The 21770-nt window shown below is 37.8% G+C and overlaps 1 long non-coding RNA gene across 1 annotated transcript; it reads left to right on the plus strand.

Moving 5' to 3' along the window:
• The first annotated feature begins 6321 nt into the window (after positions 1-6321).
• Positions 6322-21358, plus strand: LOC147916960 (uncharacterized). The gene is made up of 3 exons (XR_015552348.1): positions 6322-6490; positions 17421-17567; positions 21211-21358. It is a non-coding gene; the product is annotated as an uncharacterized LOC147916960 (long non-coding RNA).
• Positions 21359-21770: the final 412 nt, after the last annotated feature.

Below are 21770 nucleotides of genomic sequence, written 5' to 3' on the forward strand. Positions count from 1 at the left end.
AGAGCTCCGGGTCCCAGGCAGAAAGCCAGTGCAGGGCCATCCCACTGAGCCATGTGGGTGACGTTGCCACCACAGTGGGCCTGGAGGGCAGAGCATTGAACCGAGGAGGATTATTCACAAGCCTTAAGGTCTCTTGGAGTTTGCCATGTAGTTTGGACTTACCTGGGACCCGTCACTCCTTTCTTCTTCTCTATTTCTCCCTTTTGAAATGGGAATGTCTGTCCTACGCCTGTCCTGCCATTGTATTTTGGAAGCTCATACCCTGTCTGCTTTCACAGGTTAACAGCTGGAGAAGACTTTGCCTCAGGATGAATCTTACCTTGAGTCTCACCCATATCTGATTTAGATAATATTTAGACAAGACTTGGGATTTAGGCTTTAGAGTTGATGCTGGAACACGTTAAGATTTCTGGGGTTGTTGAAATGGAATGAATGTTTTGCATGCAAGATGGATATGAATTTGGGGGGTACAGTGGTGGAATGCTATAGATTAAATGTTTGTGTCCCCCTAAAATTCATATGATGTAATTTTAACCCCCAAAATGATGGTGGGAGGTAGGGCCTTTGGAAGGTGATTAGGTCATGAGGGTGGAGCCCTCATGAATGGGGTTAGTGCCCTTATAAAAGAGACTCCAGAGAGCTCCTTCCACTGTGTGAGGACAGAGTGAGAAGACAGTTGTCTATGAACCAGGAAGTAGGGTCCTCACCAGACACCAAATCTGCTGGCATCTTGATCTTGGACTTCTAGCCTCCAGAACTATGAGAAATAAATTTCTGCTGTTTATAAGCCACCTAGTCTATGGCATTCTGTTATAGCAACCCAAAGGGAATAAAGCAAAGGTGTTTTCTCTGATAAATTTCTTATAATCCAATCCCACCTTGGTATCTGCTTCTCAGAGAACTCAAAATAATAAATGGGGGAAAAGAGGTGAAAATAATGCTCCTTATTCCTTTAGCCTATTTTTTTTTTCATTGAAATCAACATTCATTTAACAAACATTTTTGAGCACCTGTACATAAAATGGTCAAATGAAATCAGATACCACAAAGAATTTCTTGGTTATAGTTGTTTTCCAAGGTTCTGTGGTTTTGTATTACATGTTAATTACCTGGCCTTGGTTCAGTACACTTTTTATATTGTAGAGGAACGTTGGTTATCACATAACAGAAACATCGTATCACACCAAGAGAAAGAAAACCAAGTTAAAACTTTAAGGTTGCCTCAAATATTTTAAATGTATTTAAAATACAGAAAGCAAAGACCAAAAGAAAATAACAACAGAAAAAGAATGTTGATTTCTGAGTGGTAGAATTATGGGTTATTTTCCATGTTTATACTCTTCATTATATTTTTCTAAGTTACCTAAAATTTCTGCAATAATATATTGGTAATGAGTAAGGCACAGATATTGCACCTGAGGTGCATTTCAGTTCCCTTTCTACCACACCCTTACTTTTTTTTTTCTCTTTGGTCTTTTTCATAAAAACTCACCCTGGCTCCTTTTTTGCCCACAGCAAGAAAGTCAGATGTGGCACAAGCCTGTACCTAAAAGATAAAAGTAAAGGACATTACACTTTTATCCTTGGGAGATTTCATTTTGCTTTGCTTCATTACGTCTACAGCAAGCTAGTCTTTCAACATCTGTGCCATTCGATTTCTCAACCAGAATCCAGTCAAGAATAAAATATAAATGCTTTATAGCTCTTGCCAACACTCTGATCAATCGTTCAAATAGAACTCCAGATTAAAAGACCCACTAGATATAGAAAAATGAAGGTTACCATTCAAGAAGTTCAGAGCAAAAAAGTCATTAAAAGTGTAAGAAATAACAGCATTATTAGAAATACGGAATAATTTTCCTTTCGTTGAGAACACTAATTTCATTGTTTAAAAAGACTATATTCAGTTTAAGAGACAGAGCTTGGGGCCAAAATCTCCACCTTTAACCTGTTGCTATAATAGACTTTGAGCCAAGATTTGTGGCTCCCGGTAGTTCCCGGTGAATGGCAAGAGCCATTCAATTTTGTGAGAATGCTGAGAAGGAAAATAAATTTGGAAAATATAGAGTCTATTCCAGAGGAACTAGAGTAATCTTTTATGCATTACTGTGAATTTGACTATTGTTCCCAATCTCAAATCAGCATTTTTTTAAAGTAAATGCTTCAATTACACAAAATCAGCAGGACTTGAAATGTAAACAATCTCATTTCACAGTACAAAGCAACAACAACAGCAAAAATGAAGGTCATTATTATAAGGTTCTATCTTAATTCCTCACATACAATACAACAATATTGGACTGAGAATTAAAGAAAGCCAAATTCTAATCTCAGACCCACCCTCTACTAGCTGTGCTAATTAGAGCACGCTAACTGAACTTTCTTGTCTGTTTCCTCACCTACAAAATGGATTTAATAATACCTGCTCTGTCAATCTCAAGGAATTATTTGAGATTTGAATAGAAAATGGCATAAAAGTGCTTTGAATATCATGAAGCACTACTCAAAATAAAGATGCTCATTACGTCCAGCTACAGTAAATTATTAATGGGCAGCACAGGGGAATGGTGGCATTGTGAATTCATACTCCACCAACAATGTCAAATAGATAGTAAGGGACCCAGGACAGAAGGACTAGATAGAATTCTCTCTCTCTCTCTCTCTCACACACACACACACACACACACACACACACACACACACACCACCCTAATCAAAGCCAGCTACGGACAACAACTTGGGTGATAAAAGGAAGAGTAATATTTAATAGCAAATTAAAAATATTCTTTAACTCATTAAAGAAAAAGTTCTAAGTTTTATGTTCCTAGTGTTTAATATTATTTTAATATATAAAATATTCCTTTCTTCTTTTAACATGTATATATAAGAAAAATAATAAAACTAGAACCCTATCTCACCCCATTCACCAAAATAAAATCTATATGACAAAAAGAATAAAATATGTATTTTTCTTCATTTAAGCCAACCAGAAAAAAATAGATGATTGATCTCTTATATGAAGATGAAAACTTCCTAAGCATAAAAGCAAAGATAAAAAAATGTAAAATAAATCACTGATAGAATTTAATAATAAAAATTAAAACTTTATGCATATCAGAACAACATAATAAAAATTAAAAGGCAGATGACAAACTGGAGAAATATCTATAACATATTAACAAATGATTTGGTATTCTTAACATATAATTAACTCAATATCAGCTAATAGAAAGAAAACATTGCCATCAAAAATTTGATATGACAGTTCACAAAGGAATAAATATAGTCAATAAACATATCTTTAAAAGGGCAATTTTCATTATAATGAAAACTGTAAATTAAAATAAAGCATAATCATTTTTCTCCTATCAGCTTGATAAAGGTTTCAGGAAGACTAGTGCCACTAAAAACGGCCAATGGGAATGTAAGTTGTTACAGCCTTTCTGAAAGGTCCTTTTGCCATATAAATTATTTCATTTGTCTAAGATAAATTTGCTGAGTGCCAATAAAAGTCAGACATTCTGCTACAGAAGAATTCTCTCTGCAGAGAGAACAAGACATACAAAATCCCACCATCAAAAAGCTTATGATCTGGTGGGAGAAACAAGCATTAAATTGTTTTACAAACAATTGTTTTACTATCGTAATGTAGTAATGGGATGAGATGATGACTAGAAGGAGGAAATGGACTTGGGATCTATTCTGGATATAGAATTCATGACCTTGATGTGAGGTATTTGCTCAAGAACAGGTTTCTGGCACGAGCCAGTGATCAACTATGCAACTGGGTAGATGCTTGCTCACTCTCTGATGGGGCAAACCCCAGAGGAGGACAGGCTGGGAAGGGGATAAGGAGATCAGGCCTGAAGATGTTAGGTGTGACAAACCTGTGAGACATCCAAAGTGAAGATGGGAGAAGACAGTTCAGAAAAGAGATCTGTATGGGAAATAGAAATTAGCGAACTGTTAACATAGAGTTTATATTTAAAGCCATGGGAGTAGATAAGATAGGCTAAGAAAAGAGAATAGAGGGACAAAAGGATGTTGCTGTTGAAGTCACTGAATTTCAGAGGAAATAAAGTGTTGTGGATGCAACAGCTTTTTTTGTTTGGTGAGGAAGATTGGCCCTGAGCTAACATCTGTGCCAGTCTTCCTCTACTTTGTATGTGGGAGGCTGCCACAGGATGGCTTGATGAGCAGTGTTGTAATTCCACGCCTGGGATCTGAACCTGCAAACCCTGGGCCTCCATAGTGGAGCACGTGAACTTAACCACTATGCCACCAGGCCAGCCCAATGCAACACTTCTGAGAAATCAGATAAATACAAGAATGAAAAATCTTCTTGGAATTTTGCAACCTGGAGGTCATTGGTATTTTAGTGAAACAGTTTCAATCACTCTACTTCTAGGAATTTATTTTAAGGAAATAATTATTAGAGTACAGAAAACATTAGGTAAAAAGATACCACAGAATTATCATAATAGGAAAATATTGGAAACAATCTAAATGACTGAAAATAAGTAATTAAATTACATTTCTTCTATAAATAGAATGCTGCAGTCATTCAAAATTTTTTTAAAGAATGTATAAGTACACAGGGAATTTTTCACAATAAAACGTTAATTTTTAAAAAGCAGGATACAAAAATATATAACTTGATTTCAAATTTTGTAAAAAAATACAAATATAGAATATCACATAAAATATATTTGAAGACAACATATCAAATTCATCTCTGCGTGAAGTTATGGATGATTTCTATTTTCTTGTTTTTTAAAGTTTTCTCAATATTTCTACTACAACTGTGTATTACTTTAATAGAGGAGAGACTGTAAATTACATACATATTTTAATAAGAGGCTGCCCATGCACCTCTGAGGTCCCTAGAATTTTTAGCAATATTAAAACCAATTTTCACAATTCAAATATGTTTCAAATGATGTGTCTGACCAATCCAAGACATTCTTTTTAATAACAAATGTGGAAAATATTGATCCAAATTTTTTTTACATATGTCAAAAATCCAGAAATAGCAAAATTAAAACCACCAAATCAATAAGTAGTATTTAGTAAGAGTTTACTGTGCATATAAGAACAGTTCTTGAATTGGGAGCTATCAAATTCAAAGACTGATATGACGCTCACTGGCACGGAGTTACAGGATGGCTTATATAGTGAAAATAATGAAGTTATTTACCCTTTACAATAATTGGTTATTACAGTGAAGGTTTCCAGACAGCAGGGGACTGGTTAAAAGTGATTATCTCAGGGCTGGCCCGGTGGCGCAAGCTGATAAGTGCGCGTGCTCTGCTGCAGCGTCCTGGGGTTCCGCCGGTTTGGATCCCAGCTGCGCATGGACACACCATTTGTTAAACCATGCTGTGGCGGCGTCCCATATAAAGTAGAGGAAGATGGGCACGGATGTTAGCCCAGGGCCAGTCTTCCTCAGCAAAAAAGAGGAGGATTGGCATCAGATGTTAGCTCAGGGCTGGTCCTCCTCACAAAAAAAAAAAAAAAAAGTGATTATCTCATATCATTTTTAGGAAGATTGTTACCAAACCAAGTGGGCTCGCCTCCTGGTGAGTTAAATAAGACTCTACACCAGTGGAAATTGTCTGACAAAGTAAAGTGCATCTGCAGCAAATAGGAGGCCATGAGGAATCATTTCCAAAGTCATGGTGTCCCCTAACAAAGGGAAGCAGGAATCTTTATTTTGATTGGGGGGGGGAATGAATATTCAAAAGGGAGAGGCGGGTATTCCCTTGCACAGGCTCAGCTGGAGCACATGCTTCCACATAATGAGGCCTAAGCTCCTCCTGGAGAGATCTTTGCATTAAAGGTAAGGCAAAGGTTATGGGCATAGCTCTTGTGGAGAGGCTTGGTCAGTTTCAGGATAGTTGGTGGTTACAGCTCCTTAGCATACAAAAGAAAAAACAACTTGGAGAAACAGTTAATTGCTTCCAAACCCACCCTTGAGTTTCTCAAGGTGCCTAGTAGGTGACAAGATGACTTAAGTTTCTTTTATGATTGTCAGAGTCATTTAAAAGTTAAGTCTTGCTTGTGTTCATGAAACAAGCTAGACTTAGTTTTGCTCACTTGGCTTAAATGGTTTTGTCTGCTCAGGGAATTCTCAAGTCTGGTCTCCATTTTGTATTTAATTTTAACACACAAAATAAACTTAGGTTATAGGGAAAAGATGGGAGAGAATGAATAACCCATGGGACAATCAGGAGGGAATTCTAGAAAAGAAGTGATCTCCAAGGTTTCTTATAAGTACCAAACCCTAGGTGCAGGAAGGCCAGCCCCTCCCTCACACGTCTCTGAATGCCGCGGAAAGAGTTGCAGGGGTATAGAGTGAATGAGCAAGCCTCACTTCTACAGTCGAGACACCTGCATCTCTATTTCTTCAGCTGATTCTGCTGCTTCAGCTGATTCTGCTGCTGAAACTGCTAGCTGGATGAAAAAGAGACCAAAAACTCCCTCCCAAGAGGTAAATATCTGTATCTCTTTGTTTCTAAAGTGGTATAAATGAAACTAACAAACAACCACAGAAAGAAAAGGGCAATAATTGATCTAGGCTCCTGGTTTCAAAACTCAATGTTCAAATCCAGCACCTATCAAAATGAGGCTTTGAGGCTTAGAGATCTAGATAAAAGCTTCCAGCTAAAAAACAAAAGAGCAATAGAGTAGGTTTTGAATGGGTCATTGAGTTTCTGGCCTGGGGCAAGTCACTCTGCTTAAAAAACAAACTCTGTTTCTCACAATGTCGCCATGCTTTCAAAATCAGAATTTGCAAGTTTGTAATAAAAGACAATACCTACTTGCAAAAACATGTATAATAAAGCAGCTACAGAAAACAGACAGAAATAATTGCACTGCCCCCACAACACACACACATACACTTCCCTCGAAGAGATGGCTGCCTCTTCATTTCTGGATTGGAGAAACATTAAACACCTGGTGGCAAAAGTTACTGTAGGCATACAAGACAAATTTTGAGATGAGAAAAACCAACATTTTGTTTCTGAGATTAACAAGGATTTACAAACACCACACTTTTTGAGCACATTCATATGCATTTTTCCATCCAGCCATGTGCCCTCAAAAGTTCTCTAGCACTACTTATTACAACAGAAATACCCTGGTTCTACTTCAATCAACCTTAAACTAAGGTTGTCTTTTTATCTGCTTTATTTGCTTCAAAAGAAATTTTGCATTGAAACAAAGAATTTAAAAAAATTCACAGTTATATGTTCATCTGTTTTATAATAACTTTAATCACACAGGCTAATAAAGAAAACCAACTTTTTAAGGGAAAGCATGCATTAACGCACCTAAGTTTGTAATGTGTTAGAACATCTTGCTTGGTAATCTTACTGCCTCCCTTATTAAAAGTCTATTACTTTTTAGTTCTACTTGATTTTCTGCCTCAATTCTTGAGAGAGATTAAAACTCTACCTTCCATGTTGACAGATTTTAGTTTTGCTAAATGCTACTCCCAACTTTTAGATTTTTGGAAATTTTCATTTAAGTGGGCTGTTAGCAGAAGCTTTGTTAAGATAGTTCACTCAGCATCTTCTTCTATTACTATGGGCTCAGTTTCCAATAGGCCTCTGAAAATATATCTGCAAAGTATGATCATCCTGTCAACAGACAAAATTGCTTATTTTCTTCCTAATGGTTAATTTCAATGATAGTAATACAAGAACTTATCTGTGATTTTAAAACACTTTGCCAATTTATTAAATCCAAAAGTATTTTTTTCTTATTATTCAAGAGCTGATAGATATTTAAAACTTTAGTTTGATGTCAAAGAAACAGAATATTTCATTTATTCTTTAGTTTTACTTGCTCCTGTAGGGGAGGAAGAACTATTCCTCTACCCTCTATGTCCTTCTGGCTGGTCTAAGAATTAAACTGACATGAGACAGAATAAGAGGAGAAAATCAAACAAAGTGTAATAACATGTATACTTGGGTGAAATCCAGGAAAACTGAGTAACTCACCAAAATGGCCAAAGCCACCACCATAAATACCAACTTCAACTGAAGACGAAAGAAGATGTTGGGGGTAGTGATTTTGGAATTCAAAGAGGGGGAAGGAATTTCACATGGAGAAGGAAAAGCAAATGTTTGGTAAATAAGTGTTTGCCATACCTTGCAAGGACAAGGTGACATGGGGAGGCCTTTGATCAAACGGGCCTTGCTAGGTTCTGTCTATCACATCTAGTTCATATTATACTATAGTTATCTTATGGTATTAGCTCCTTCCTGGAACAGGCCTTCTATCTTAAATTCTTTTAGGCACTTAGGGGGAGGTCAAAGTTTCTTTCTGAGTCTTTTGTTCTTAAAACTAAGCAAGCCAAAGGACACATTTTGGGAAATTCCCCCACACTGCCTAAATCTAGGCCAGGTCTGTACACAGACCAACTGGACCAGAATTTCCAAACACAAATGCCCACCAGGGTCAAGAAGGTGGAGAGTATGAGAAAAGTAGAACTGCATTTCACAGTAAGAGGACATGACCCAAAGAATGAAGCTGCCACTCAGCACCAGCCGTCTTTGCCAGGAGACAATGTGAACCAGGTGAAACCAGTGCTTCAAATTCATCAAGAGAAGCCAGAAATTCAGATTTATGTATATTAGCAACCAATGTTTTAAAAAAAAAACAACTCTGAAGTTTAAACCAATAAACAAATGAAAAATATTTGTGGCCCCTCTCCAGCCACCATTTTGCTACTTCTGGTGTAGGAAATCCCCACATGAAGTAACTTGCTGAAGGCTTTTCTCTAGTTGTGCCTGAAATTCCCACTGTACTTGCTCCTTTAAACATATAAATGATACTATTTAAATGTAATTATGCTATCTGAAAGGAAAAACATTAATAATAGTAGTTATCATACTATCTTAGTTTATAAAATCAGAAAAAATTAATCTGAAACTAACAGAAATGAAACACAAAACAGCTAGGTTTTGATGATGGAGAGGAGAGAGTGAGTGTGGCTAAGAAAACGGCAATGGATCATAGCACAAGAAAGTCTGGATGTAAACGAAGCAATGGTCAAAGATTTTTCATGTAAATGGAATACATGAGCTTAGGAGGCTTTGTGGATCTAGAGGCTCCGCAAGAGTCCCAAGTAATAGGGATGAGGCTGCAAAGCTTCATCAATTTCTAAAAGTTGCCAGAGGTCAGCTCTGCTCTCAAACAACTATTTTTATTGGCAACTTAGTGTAATAAGCCTCAAATCAATTAATCAACTGACTAAGTATAATATGGGGGAGAGTTGCTAATTTTATTTTCATTGATCATGCTAAAATTAAACAATACGCAAAGCATTCAAACATTTAAGAATCATATTATTAAACCTCCACAACGAACACACAACAAGGAATCAAAGCAAAAGAGGAATTTTCGTGTTACAGCACCTGGTGTTTTTGGCAAGCCAATTTGTTGATAGGTGTTGGGTAGCAATCTAGAAAGTTCTCGTAGGACTCAAAAGAGAGCCAAATATTGAGAAAAATGCACTGCCAGGTTCTAAATTACATATCCCAAGTACCCAAGTACAAACAAAACACCCACTAACTCTCATTTCAATTCCCTCCATTCTGCTTGTCCAATGTCACTCTTTTATTTTTTCTGATAAAGCAAAATTCTCATGCGCCTTCATTATGGCACTTACCATATGCTGGCTTGTACTATGGTTGCCTTACTTGAACAACTGGAGGGTAAGAAAAGGTTATGTTACTATTATTAACATATCTAGCAGGGTCCCTGATAAAAAATACCAGCTCCATGATCTCCAACGTGAATCCGGTTGATGGTGGCATTTCCCTAATGCTTACTGGTAGCTCCCTCTTCTTCGGCTATTCCCAGTAAACATCTGCTCTCTCCTTACCTGGCTCTGCTGCCAGCCTTACCAAGAATGGTCTCACCTCCCCCATCAGAATCTGTCACCCAGAAACATAGTACTCTTAAGCTGTCTCTAACATTGTGTCTTGGTATTGAAAATGGTCTTTTAAAAACTAGCTTTTCCTTCACATTTAAAAAATTATTCCTGATACAAAACTCTCCCCATCTCCTATAAAACCTAAAAACTATTAAAATAACCTTCCTAAGGCTTTATGATGATAAAGACTTGCGCTCTGTCACATTCACCTCTAAATTTCCTAGTATTGCAAATTCCTGCCTCTTCATAACCATTATTCAACTCCTAGGACATGATTTGATCCCTAACAGGTATTGACTCTTCTTTCTGGCAGTTCAAAGACACCTTCATCCATAGCAATACACCAGGTTTAATTTCCTTTCTCTCTGCTAAAATTGCTGCTAAGAGAAATGACATTGCTGAGAAGTGAATCTGATTGTCCATTTGGCTGGTGAATCCCTGTGCCTGAGAGGTCATCCTGAAAGTCCGTCAGTGACCTTGGAGCACACAGAACCCCATTTTGCTTGAACAGGCCCTTGACAAAAGCAGCACACAAGACCAGTGCTTCTCAGACCTCAGTGTGTTATGCATTACACGGGGATCTGGTTAGATGCTCATTCTGACCCAGCAGGTCTGGGTCTTGCATTTCTGACACGCTCCCAGGGGCTGCTGTTACCGCTGGTCCACACAGACCACATTTGAGTACCAAGGATCCAGACAGTGTGCCTTTTGAACTCTTCCCCTCATACTTTTTCAGTTTTCCTTTTCTCCAAAGCACCCACTCAGCACTGCAGTAACCTGCCCAAGGTGCCTCCCAGTACTGCCCCACGTCAGTCCCTCATTGCTCCTAGTCCGTCTTTTGTGTGATTCCTACAGGGGCCTGCCCTCAGCCGGCTGCAACACTGCAAGAGAAAGCTAGTCAACTGCTTCACATGAAATATTAATAGCTGCTTTATGAGGTATGCCCTATTTTACAAATCTCTAACTGATCCCAGGGCAGTGAGAAAAAGATTCTAGAGCAAGGGTGGGGGCTTTCTCTGGACTTCTTAAATCCCAACCCAGTGAAGCTACCTAAATTCACCTGTGTTGGCTGATTCACTTTTGCTCTTAAATGTTATCATACTGGAAATTTCCATTATTTGGCACCTCTCAAGTTCACTTGCCTGGAGTGACTATGATTCCTTCTCCTAAGCCCCAGGTTGAGATGCTGTAACAGCTTACTCAGAAACTGAGACTGTTAAAAATGTTGAAGCGCTTCTGAAATCCTATCAGACTTGGCAATATTACAGGGATGAATCAGACACAGAAGAATGTTCAACTTTCAGCTAACACAAGAATGTCTTTATCTAAATTCCATTAAACTTGGCACCTTTCAGAGAGTTCTCCGACAGGAACAAAACTCAAACACAGTGTCTGCAAACCTGCCAAGTTCTCCTTATCTGAATAACCTTCAATTTAGGGCTGGCCTGTATCATTGACTTTAGAAAATTACCTGTCATTCCTTTTTTGCTTCTTGTTTAATTCGGGTTTTGTTATATTCAAGTTCAAGTATCATTTACAACATAACATTCAGATTACTTTATGGCCATTATTTTAAACTCCATTAACATACATGTTCATGGATGTGAAAGAGAAGGGATTTCAAAGTTGAAAATTTTAAAGACTGCATGATCTTGTACCAACACAGAAGAACCACCAGCCCCCAATTTTGGATGTATTTGTCCCTGAGAAATGTTTTGAAGCAGAGTTGAAGGTTGAGTCTTCTATAAGCTGGATGAAGGTACCCTGTCTCTCTCATAGGTTAACTGTCAATAGAAACAGAAAGGACAGGTCAAGTTAACAAGAAGTGAACCATATCATTAGGCAGTAAAAAATAAGAGGATTACCAGAAGGAGAACAGAGAAAGGAGAATATTTGACTAGGATTTCCTCCTTAACCCACTAGCATGATTCTGATTACAGCTGCTATATTTGCTTCTTTAAACAAAGATTATCCTAATTATCCTAATGATTTTTTCAACCATTGCTTAGAAAAGCGTTGCCTCACTTTCCCAATTAGGCAAACAAAAATAGGATCTGATTTTACAACAGTGACAGGATGAACTCAGCCACATCCCAGTGTCAGCAGACCAGAGTATTGACAGGCACAGAACAAAAGCCTCCTCTCTTGAACTCCTAAAGGCACGTGAAGTGTTTCCTAGCATTTCCAATTTTGGAACTCACCATTTCCTTCTCCTTGAATACAAAACAAGTTGAGTCTAAAAATCTCCGTCTGAAATGGCATACACTGGGCAAGGTAGAACAATGTGAGGTTACTCCCATAACTTTGAGTATGTCTAAAGCTGAACAGCTTTAAAAGTTGGCATGCTCAGTCTCACAAAATCCCAGTGATCTTGGTGATTTTAATCAGCAGGAAGACTCCCAGCTAACTTCAAGGATCTGGCTTGGAAGGAACAAGCAGGAAATCATTAGTTATGGAGCATACACAGCAAGCATGTACTAGGAAGTTATATAAATCCAACTAACTCTCTAAATCCTAGATTTAGAGCTAGAATTCTGGGATGGCCTCTTAGCCTCCCACCACCAGCCTTTGTGGGATGTGAAAACAAGGAACAATGGAGCTAATGCAAATTAGAAATCTATTGTGATGGATTCCTCAGTGACCTTGGAGGCTGGAAAGATAGCTCTGTGGTGGAGAGCCCTGGAAGCCTGCAGCCTTGTTGACTCCCTAGCAGCTGGGAAACAGAATCCCAGAGTCAGGAGCAGCCTCTGACAAGCATGAGTTGCTTGCAGGTGCCATCATCGTTAATAAGCGCGCGTTAGGTGTCTGTCATGTTCAGGGTTCTGATCAGACAGAAAGAAAGAGGATAACAGCCAGGTCCTTTCCCTGTTGTCCTCTTGTTTACTTGACCTATAAACACAACTCAACCCCTTGGCGGAAACCAGGAAACCCCCGGTGATTGTTGAAAGACACATAACCCAGAACTGAGAATGGGAACATTTCAATAGATTAAAGGACAAGCGCCAACAGATCCACTTATGAATGTAAAAAAAGGCAAAAAACTGGAAGAAGGAATTGTAAACAGAGATTGTCTTAAGGAATTTTGAAACTAATCAAGCTATCATCGGTATTATCTGGATTTTAAGGACACGGCATTTTCAGAATTTCCTTCTCTTAATCATATAATGCCCAAAGTTTTCCTTTCTGAAAATTACCAATTCATGAAGTAAAAGATGTTCTATATGCAATATGAAAACATCTATTTCTCTTCTATTCTTGCACTAACATAAAATCTGGTCTCAAAACCACACATACCAAAACGGAGCTTTACGATTATTACCAAAAATGTCTTACCTTATATCATTTCATCAGAAAGTGGGCCTAGAATAAAATGACAGAAATATTCTTTACTCCTCACTCAGCAAAGGCCATTATATGCCCAAGGCAAGCAATTATTTGCCAGACTGAACTTTTAAAATACATTATGACTCAGAACCAATTGTCAACAGTATAATGCAAATATTTTAGAAAGCTTGATTACATAAGACTAGCTCACGAATGAGAAGATAGAAGTATATTTATTCAATAAATATAATAAATATGTATGTTGGTCAATAAAATATTAGAGGTGGGTTAAATTTTTTAAACTATTTCCATTGAAAAACGGAAAAATAGCTATTGCTATTATAGGGTAATTTGCTGTTCAATGTCCTCTATCTGTTAGTAAAGTAGAACATCACCTAAGTGCATGGAAAGCCATATCCTAGATAGGTAAAGAGAGAGTTCAACAGACTCTTTCTGCTAGAAGCCAGATAGTAAATATTTCAGGCTTTGCGGGACAGATGATCTCTGTTGCAACTACCCAATTCTGCAGTTGTAGCACAAAAAAGCAGCCATAGGCAATATATAGAAGAATGACAATGACAGTGAGCCAATAAAACTTTATTAACTAAAACAGGTGACAGTCCAGATTTGACGCATGGACCATAGTTTGCTAACTCCTGAGTAAAGCCAAACCCAATATAGAAATCAGATCCAACAATGTTGTCAAGATTTTCCTAATAATTTTAGTATTTGGAGTTTATTCCAGCTGCATTTTCTAATTATACTAAAGTCATATTTTCACAAATATGTAGGGAATGAAAATTCTGGTTAAGTATAATCAGGTTAACAGTTTTTCAATGAGAAAGTATTCATTAAACTAGAATGTGTCAGACAATATCATGCTATAAAATTATGTAGAAAATTGCATGAAAAGCAAATACTATTCTGCTAAAACATCATAATCTAAACACATTTCAGGATCTTAAAGTAGTGCTGAAATGTAAATATAAACAACTTTCATTATATGATATTGTTAAAATATAATTTCAAAAAGGCAAATTATGGCTCTTAAGCAAATATAGAATGAATGAACACGTTAAAGATTTTATTTAACTCATTATTTAATGAGAGAACTGGTAAGATGCCAAAACAGGTCCAAAGAGCTTTTGAAAAGGTCAATGTAGGCAATTTAACAAGAAAACGTTAGAATAAGATTATTGGGTTAGATTTAAAACTGCTTAATGACCAACAACTGAGGTTATCTGTTCTACTAGACAGAAACTATTTCCATATCTATTTGACAAAAATCTACAAGTTAACCTCTGTGCTACAGAGCTGTAAACGGTCCAGTCAACAGAAGCCCAGCACCGCACTGAAAGAACACCTAGTAATCTCTTTTACCTATTTCCAAGTTTCAAATAATTTTCCTGACAATGTTGGAGATTAGCCTCTATCCGCTCTGCATCTGTGAAACATCTTGAAATGTATTAAATAAATTCTATCTGTTAACTTGTTGTCTAGTATGTTTTTCCCCATAAAAGTAGAAGATAGAATTAGGAAATAGGTGACCTTCTCTGCATCACAGCACAATGGAGACTCAAAAAAATTAATGCTAACACACAGCCTTCTCCCCAGTTGCTCTGCACTAAGCCCTTGGTTGTGAGGCTCGCACACCCACATCCTTGGGCTTTACTGTTCCAAGAGTCTGTACTCACATGGCCAACAACAGACAGCTGACTTGATGATGGTATATTAGCACCATGGAATAACTGCAGCTGTTGCCATCGCGTTGGAGAAAAAATTTTTGGCACGAAAATATTTTCACAATATATTCATAGGTGGAAAAAGTCAGCTACCAAATGGTGTATATAGGTACATTTTCCTGGTTTTCTGCATTACATTTATAGTGTTAGAGTTTAAGATTCTCTCCCCATTCCTTAAATGTAGTCTGTGCATAATGACTTCCTGCCAAAAAGTACAGCATGGAAAGGGGGAAAAAAGCATGACCTGACAGTGGAGGAACCTGACAGCACCACCTCAGTCAGCCAGGCAATCATGGTCAGCATCAACAGTGATAAGTCACGTTGATAGTGTGCACCCTTGATACGAGGTGATGAAATGGTGCTTCACCTCTGTGGTCTTCCTCCCCAAACCCACAGCCCCAGTCTAATCATAAGAAAAACTTCAGACAAATCCAATTTGAGAGGCATTCTACAAAATACCTGATTTGTCCTACTTAAAACCATCAAGGTCATCAAAAACAAGGGAAGTCTGAGAAACTGTCATATCTAAGAGGAGCCTAAAGGGGATATGATAACTAAATGTAATGTAGCATCCTGGAGGGGCCGGCCCTGTGGCTTAGCGTTTAAGTGTGCGTGCTCTGCTGCTGGCGGCCCGGGTTGGGATCCTAGGCGCGCACCGAGGCACCACTTGTCATGCCATGCTGTGGCGGCGTCCCATATAAAGTGGAGGAAGATGGCCACAGATGTTAGCTCAGGGCCAATCTTCCTGAGCAAAAAGAGGAGGATTGGCATGTATGTTAGCTCAGGGCTGACCTTCCTCATAAAAAAAAAAAAAAAAAAATGTAGCATTCTGGAACAGAAAAAGAACATCAGGTTAAAAACTGAGATAATCTGAATAAAGAATGGGCTTTAATTAATAATAATCTATCAAAATTAGTTCATCAATTATAACAGATGTATCATACTAGTGTAAGATATTAATAATAGGGGAAACTGGGTGTGGGATTATATTGGAACTATTCTGTACCATCTTCACAATTTTTTCTGTAAATCTAAAACAGTTTTAAAATAAAAATTATATTAGTTTTTTTTTTTTGAGGAAGATTAGCCCTGAGCTGACATCCGTTGCCAATCCTCCTCTTTTTGCTAAGGAAGATCGGCCCTGGGCTAACATCTGTGCCCATCTTCCTCTGCTTTATATGGGACACCGCCACAGCATGCGTCGGTGTGTGGCAGGGATTTGAACCTGTGAACCCTGGGCCGCCACAGCGGAGCGTGGAAACTTAACCGCTACGCCATCAGGCCAGCCCCTAAATTTTTTCAATTTTATGATTCTTTATTTTTTGCATCAATATTTTTTCACTTCAATCTCTTAAAAAATTTTCATGCATGTTTCACCTTCAGAAAGTATTTTAAACAAGGAAAGCATATTCTGTGAATTTATGCTTCTATATTTTCAAAGCTGCCATCTCAAAGTCTCTTTTCTCAGAAAAGGAATACTTCTATTTGCATCACACCACAGTTTCCTCCAGTTTTTCCCTAATCATTCCCTTTAAGAGAATTCTCTGCACAAATTTGAAAAACTGTAACTTGGATATAATGAGATTTAGAATTCTTCACAGGGCTTATATGATTGATTTCCTAGCACATAAACTATCTTCTGTAATAATATTTTACTTTATGAATACCAACCTGATGCCTAAGTTAAATCAATGCAGCTGTATTGGTAAGGAGAAAAAGGGTAAAAATATTAAATGCGGGCTCTGCTTTATAAACATTCCAGTATAGTCCGGTGTGATAGAGGAATCTAACAGGTAATCCTGGGGTCAGAGTTGATTTGTGTCTTTAACTTCACTCCACACTTATTGAGAGGTCAAATTATCTGTGCGGCAATTTTTGAGTATAAATACTAATGACATATGTGTAAACTAACTTGAATCTATATCCCCAGGGTGGCTTGTTAGTGATTGGAAGATCCCCAGAAATCCACACAACAGAGGTGTCTAGTAAGCACTTCAACTGCCATTATTGAAAGCTGCATCAGAATGTTTATTAATTAACACAGTGGAAGTTTAGAAAATAATTTTCATAAGTGAAATAAATGGTGTTCAACGGTGTTTACCTGGACTAAATGATTACACAGATTCCGCCAACCTTGAATGAAGTCAGTATAAAAAGACAGCAAGGCCAACGCTCTAAGCCTACTGCTGTATTGGGTTCTGGGTCCTCCCCACTTCCCAGATAACCTTGCTGCCTGACCGCACCAGAGCATTGGTTGGTCCACTAGAAGTGAGACACCATTTGTGTCCATGTCAAAGTGAACCTTCGAAATAGTAAAAGCTAACATTTATTGATCGCTTACTATATGTCAGACACTGCTCTAAGCTTCACTTGCCTAGAAACTCATGCAGTCTCTCTGAACTCTCTAGGATATGCAGAGCTATATACCACAGATGAAGACACAGAAGCACAGAAAGGTTACATAACTTGCCGAAGGTCTCACTGCCAATCAGTGATGATGATGAAAGAAGCCCTCCTTAATCCTCAGAGCTTTATTATATCCTGTATTCTAAAAGGTAGAAATTCCCATAATAAAAATATCCTTAAGGTATTGACCACCTTGAATATATTACATGACATGACCCCTTCAAGGTCACACCTTTCTTGTTCTCTTGAAGCAGCATTTGACACTCTTTTATGTCAAATGTTTGTTTACTGTAATACCCCTTGTTTTTAAAATGTTTATTTGAATTTCTTTTCAAATGTGTATTTGACCTTTTTTACTGCTATCTCCTAAATTTACAAAATGAATACTTTGATTGCTTTTAAATTGGTGTGTTAAAAACTATTGTGTTTTTGTCCCTGGTCTCTGGCTGAAATGATTGACCCATCATTTTGTCCTCCAAAGTGACAAATGCTATGCTAGTCTTTCCTCACCACATTTTGGTGTAGTCTTGGCTGAACTTGGAATAGAACAGATCCTAAAAAAGAAAAGATGGGCTACAGGAAAAATCTCATAATGTCCTACTTCCAGAAGACCTTCCCTGAGTAGTTTTCAGTTCAAAAGCCTTTCAGCATTTGAAGGAGGAATCATACTGAACCTGTCTTCTGTGTTTGCTTGTTCTGTTTATCCTCCATTATCCCTCCCCACCACTAAACATATTTTCTGTAAAGATTCCATAAATCATTTTTTCTAGGTAGCCTATTTTCATGCCTAGAAAAAATCCACTTCTGTGTGTGTGCGAGGAAAATTAGCCTTGAGCTAACAACCGGTGCCAATCCTCCTCTTTTTGCTGAGGAAGACTGGCCCTGGGCTTACATCCGTGCCCATCTTCCTCTACTTGATATGGGATGCCGCCGCAGCATGGCTTAACAAGCGGTGTGTCAATCCGTGCCCGGGATCCGAACCCCTGAACCCTGGGCTGCTGAAGCAGAGCATGCCAATTCAACTGCTATGCCACTGGGCGGGCCCCAAGATCCACTTTTTATGAGTGCTCCTCTGTCCAAGAGTCAGGAAAGTGAAGCCTCACTCCTGCTCAGTTACTTTCAACTAAATGGACTCCATTCTGGATAATTTGGTGTACTAGAAATGATCCAAGATATCCCCTTGATAAATTCTAGGACCATCATGGCCTGAATCATCTAACAGAAAATAGAAATTATTTTTCTAATAGAAAAATTCCATCCTGGCTAGATGGAGTCTAGTATCCACGGGAAGAAGAAGCATACAAAAGAAAGCCAAATTTTAATTTACTCCCCTCAGTTGCCCAGGAGAGGTTGCAAACCTTACTAAGTATAGAGAGGAAATGCAGAGAGACAGAGACAGAGAGAGAATTTGGGGACAAGCCTTGTAAAAGTATCTGTTAAAAGGTTCCAGGAGCAAAAGTCTTGTAGATGCAAATAATCCATAACCAATCTGTAAATCAAAATTGGGATGAGCTTATTATGAGCCAGATCTGAGGACTATATAGTGTGTGAGAGTCTTTTTGCAAAAGAATGGAGCACTCCAAAGAAGTGGGGGTGTACAGAGTGGTTATATACTGTCAAAGAGCATGTATCACATATGATTGGAATATCCCTTTTACAATAGTCACAAGACAGATTTGCTGGCACAGGATTTCACACACAATTGATGGACAGCTCAGGTAGTAGGTCTGTGGTCTCCAGCTGGGTGGTCATAGCAGGTCAGTAATCAATCCCTAGCCTAGGGAGAGATGCTTATCCTTAAGGAAATGCCATTGTGGGGTAAGTTACTTTACCTTTAAGGACGTTGTTCTTGTCTTTGGGACATAGTAAATACTTAAAGCAGATATACAACGCATGCTCACAGCCACGTCAGGCCTTTTTGGAAAAACAAGGTCAGGCCAAATTAGTTTTAAACCAAATGGCTTCCTCATATACTCCAATATATCCTATTGCTTGTCATTTATTTATCAGTCCTAATCCTAATATTAGAGGGGATACAGGCCCAGGTCCCTCCATCAGACTGTTAGGGAACATGGACTCCTGTGAAACATCTGGCATCGATAAAGGAGTTCCCAATAACCTCAATAACCTTTATACTTTGTTCCTAGACTTATAACCACCCATGCAGTGAGCCCTTACTAGCTTCCAGATTTCCTTCCTCAAGGATGCCAGGAAAGTTTCTATACAATTACTTCAACATAAGATTAAACGGTCAAAATATTATCATTGAAGTTCCTAAATGCTGAGGAGGTCACACCTTAGAAATAATGGTTAGTGGTGGCCACTCCACTTATAGTACATGGAACAAAGACTGATCCCAAGGAAAAGTCTATTTTTCAGAAATTAATTCCTCTATGGTCCATTCCTTCACTTTTAAGTGATAGGAAGTAGATCAAAATAACCTCTCTCCTTAAGTAAGCCTAAATTAGAAAGGACAATGGAATAGAAAAATTATTAGTCTAGCAGGAAGCGGTGAGTAGATGTTGAAATCCAAACAGGTATAATTGTCAGCAACTCTGTGTTAGGTTGTAATGTAATCTCTTTTTTATAGATGAAAGAATGTGTTATCCTAAAAAATTAATAAATAAAAACCTGCTTAGGGGCCGGCCCAGTGGTGCAAGCAGTTAAGTGTGCGCGCTTCACTGCAGCGGCCTGGGGTCCGCCGGTTTGGATCCTGGGCGCTCACCGATGCACCGCTTGGCAAGCCATGCTGTGGCGGTGTCCCATGTAAAGTGGAGGAAGCTGGGCATGGATGTTAGCCCAGGGCCAGTCTTCCTCAGCAAAAAGAGGAGGATTGGCAGATGTTAGCTCAGGGCCGATCTTCCTCACACAAAAAAAAACCTGCTTAGATAGTTACACACACAAACATGTTGAATTACAAATGATGTTGAGAGTTTTTTAAGAATCTTAAGAACTGTCTCTTTGGAAAGGAGCACTCCAAATACAATTTACCATATAAAATTTCTATTTTTAAATGCATATGGTTAAAAAGTATAAAATATGTTGTATCTATACTAGAATATTTTGATTGAATATAACAGTTGATTTTTTAACCAGAAAGACAGGATGACACTGAAAGTCTGTGTATGAAAATAAAGAAAAATTATAAAATAATTCTTATTTTTTTACTAGCAGAGTCTTAAGCTCAAAAATAAAAAGTTATATTTGGCCTGATAAAGACCAGCAACAAGCCAAGAAATTGATCATAGGCTTGAGCCTGAGGCCAGCCTCTGAAAGTGAATAAAAAGAGAGGGAGGAAGGGAGAAAGGACGTCAGTGTAAAATCTGCAAATAGCAAAGACTTCAGTTCTAGGAAATTGGGAAGGGAGTGATCTAATTACCTCCCTCTTCTTTAAGAAAATATTCATATTTTATCTCACTTATATTTCCAAAGCATTCATTGCAAGTTTGAGGGTTTTTTCGGTTGTTGTTGCTGTTTTAAACGCTTGTTAGGAGAAATTTATCCAATAGATGGAAATAAGGCAAAGGATGACTGTGTGTCCTTTCATTGTCACCCTGGGACACTGGCTAATAGGAGTCAGGGGATTATGCCTTGCTTGACTTACAATTTACCATTCATTAAGGTTTCAGACTCCGTAAAGTTAGTTATTAGCTTGTAGGAAATTGATAAGTTGCAAATGATTTGGATCTAGTAGAGATGTTAATAATTTCTGCCCTGTAGAAAACACAACCCCAAAGATTAAAGCTTTGTTGTTCTTTCTGTTTTTCACCTAATTTATCACTCTTATTTCAGCATTCTTCTTTGAATCCTCCTTGGACCCATCTTTGCCATCCTGCTGGTTCCCTCTTTAACGACTTGAATATACCTTTGATTCACTCTATATTTGTATAAGAATTATGTTTTTAACTATTTAAGTTTTATATTTTGACATCTTTAAATATCAAGCCATAATTTAAAAAAAAAACATTGTATAACAGAAATGAAATTTCTATTGGTTTACATGAATTTTAAAAATATAATTTTATATTGTACTCTATAGTTACAGGTGCAATTACTATGAGACATAGAATTGAAAATCTTGGGCGCAGCATATTTGTTTCCATTCAGGAATTTGAATTTCTACACTAAAACTAAAGAGCTAACGTTTTATGTAAAACATGACATTTGTTTCATTTGAAATGAATTACAATTGACATGTGTTATCATTGTAAACCTGAGTGTTCTTTACAAATATCATTCTAACAAGACCAGGTAATCTGAAAATTATGTGAATCCATAGAAAATCTTCCACTTGAACTTCTAGAGTATAAATCTTTCACACTTTCCAGTTATTTTTTAAATTGATTGCATTT

This window comes from Ceratotherium simum, chromosome 5 (assembly GCF_057802395.1).
Source record: "Ceratotherium simum simum isolate JZ-2026a chromosome 5, ASM5780239v1, whole genome shotgun sequence".
NCBI classification, from domain to species: domain Eukaryota; kingdom Metazoa; phylum Chordata; class Mammalia; order Perissodactyla; family Rhinocerotidae; genus Ceratotherium; species Ceratotherium simum.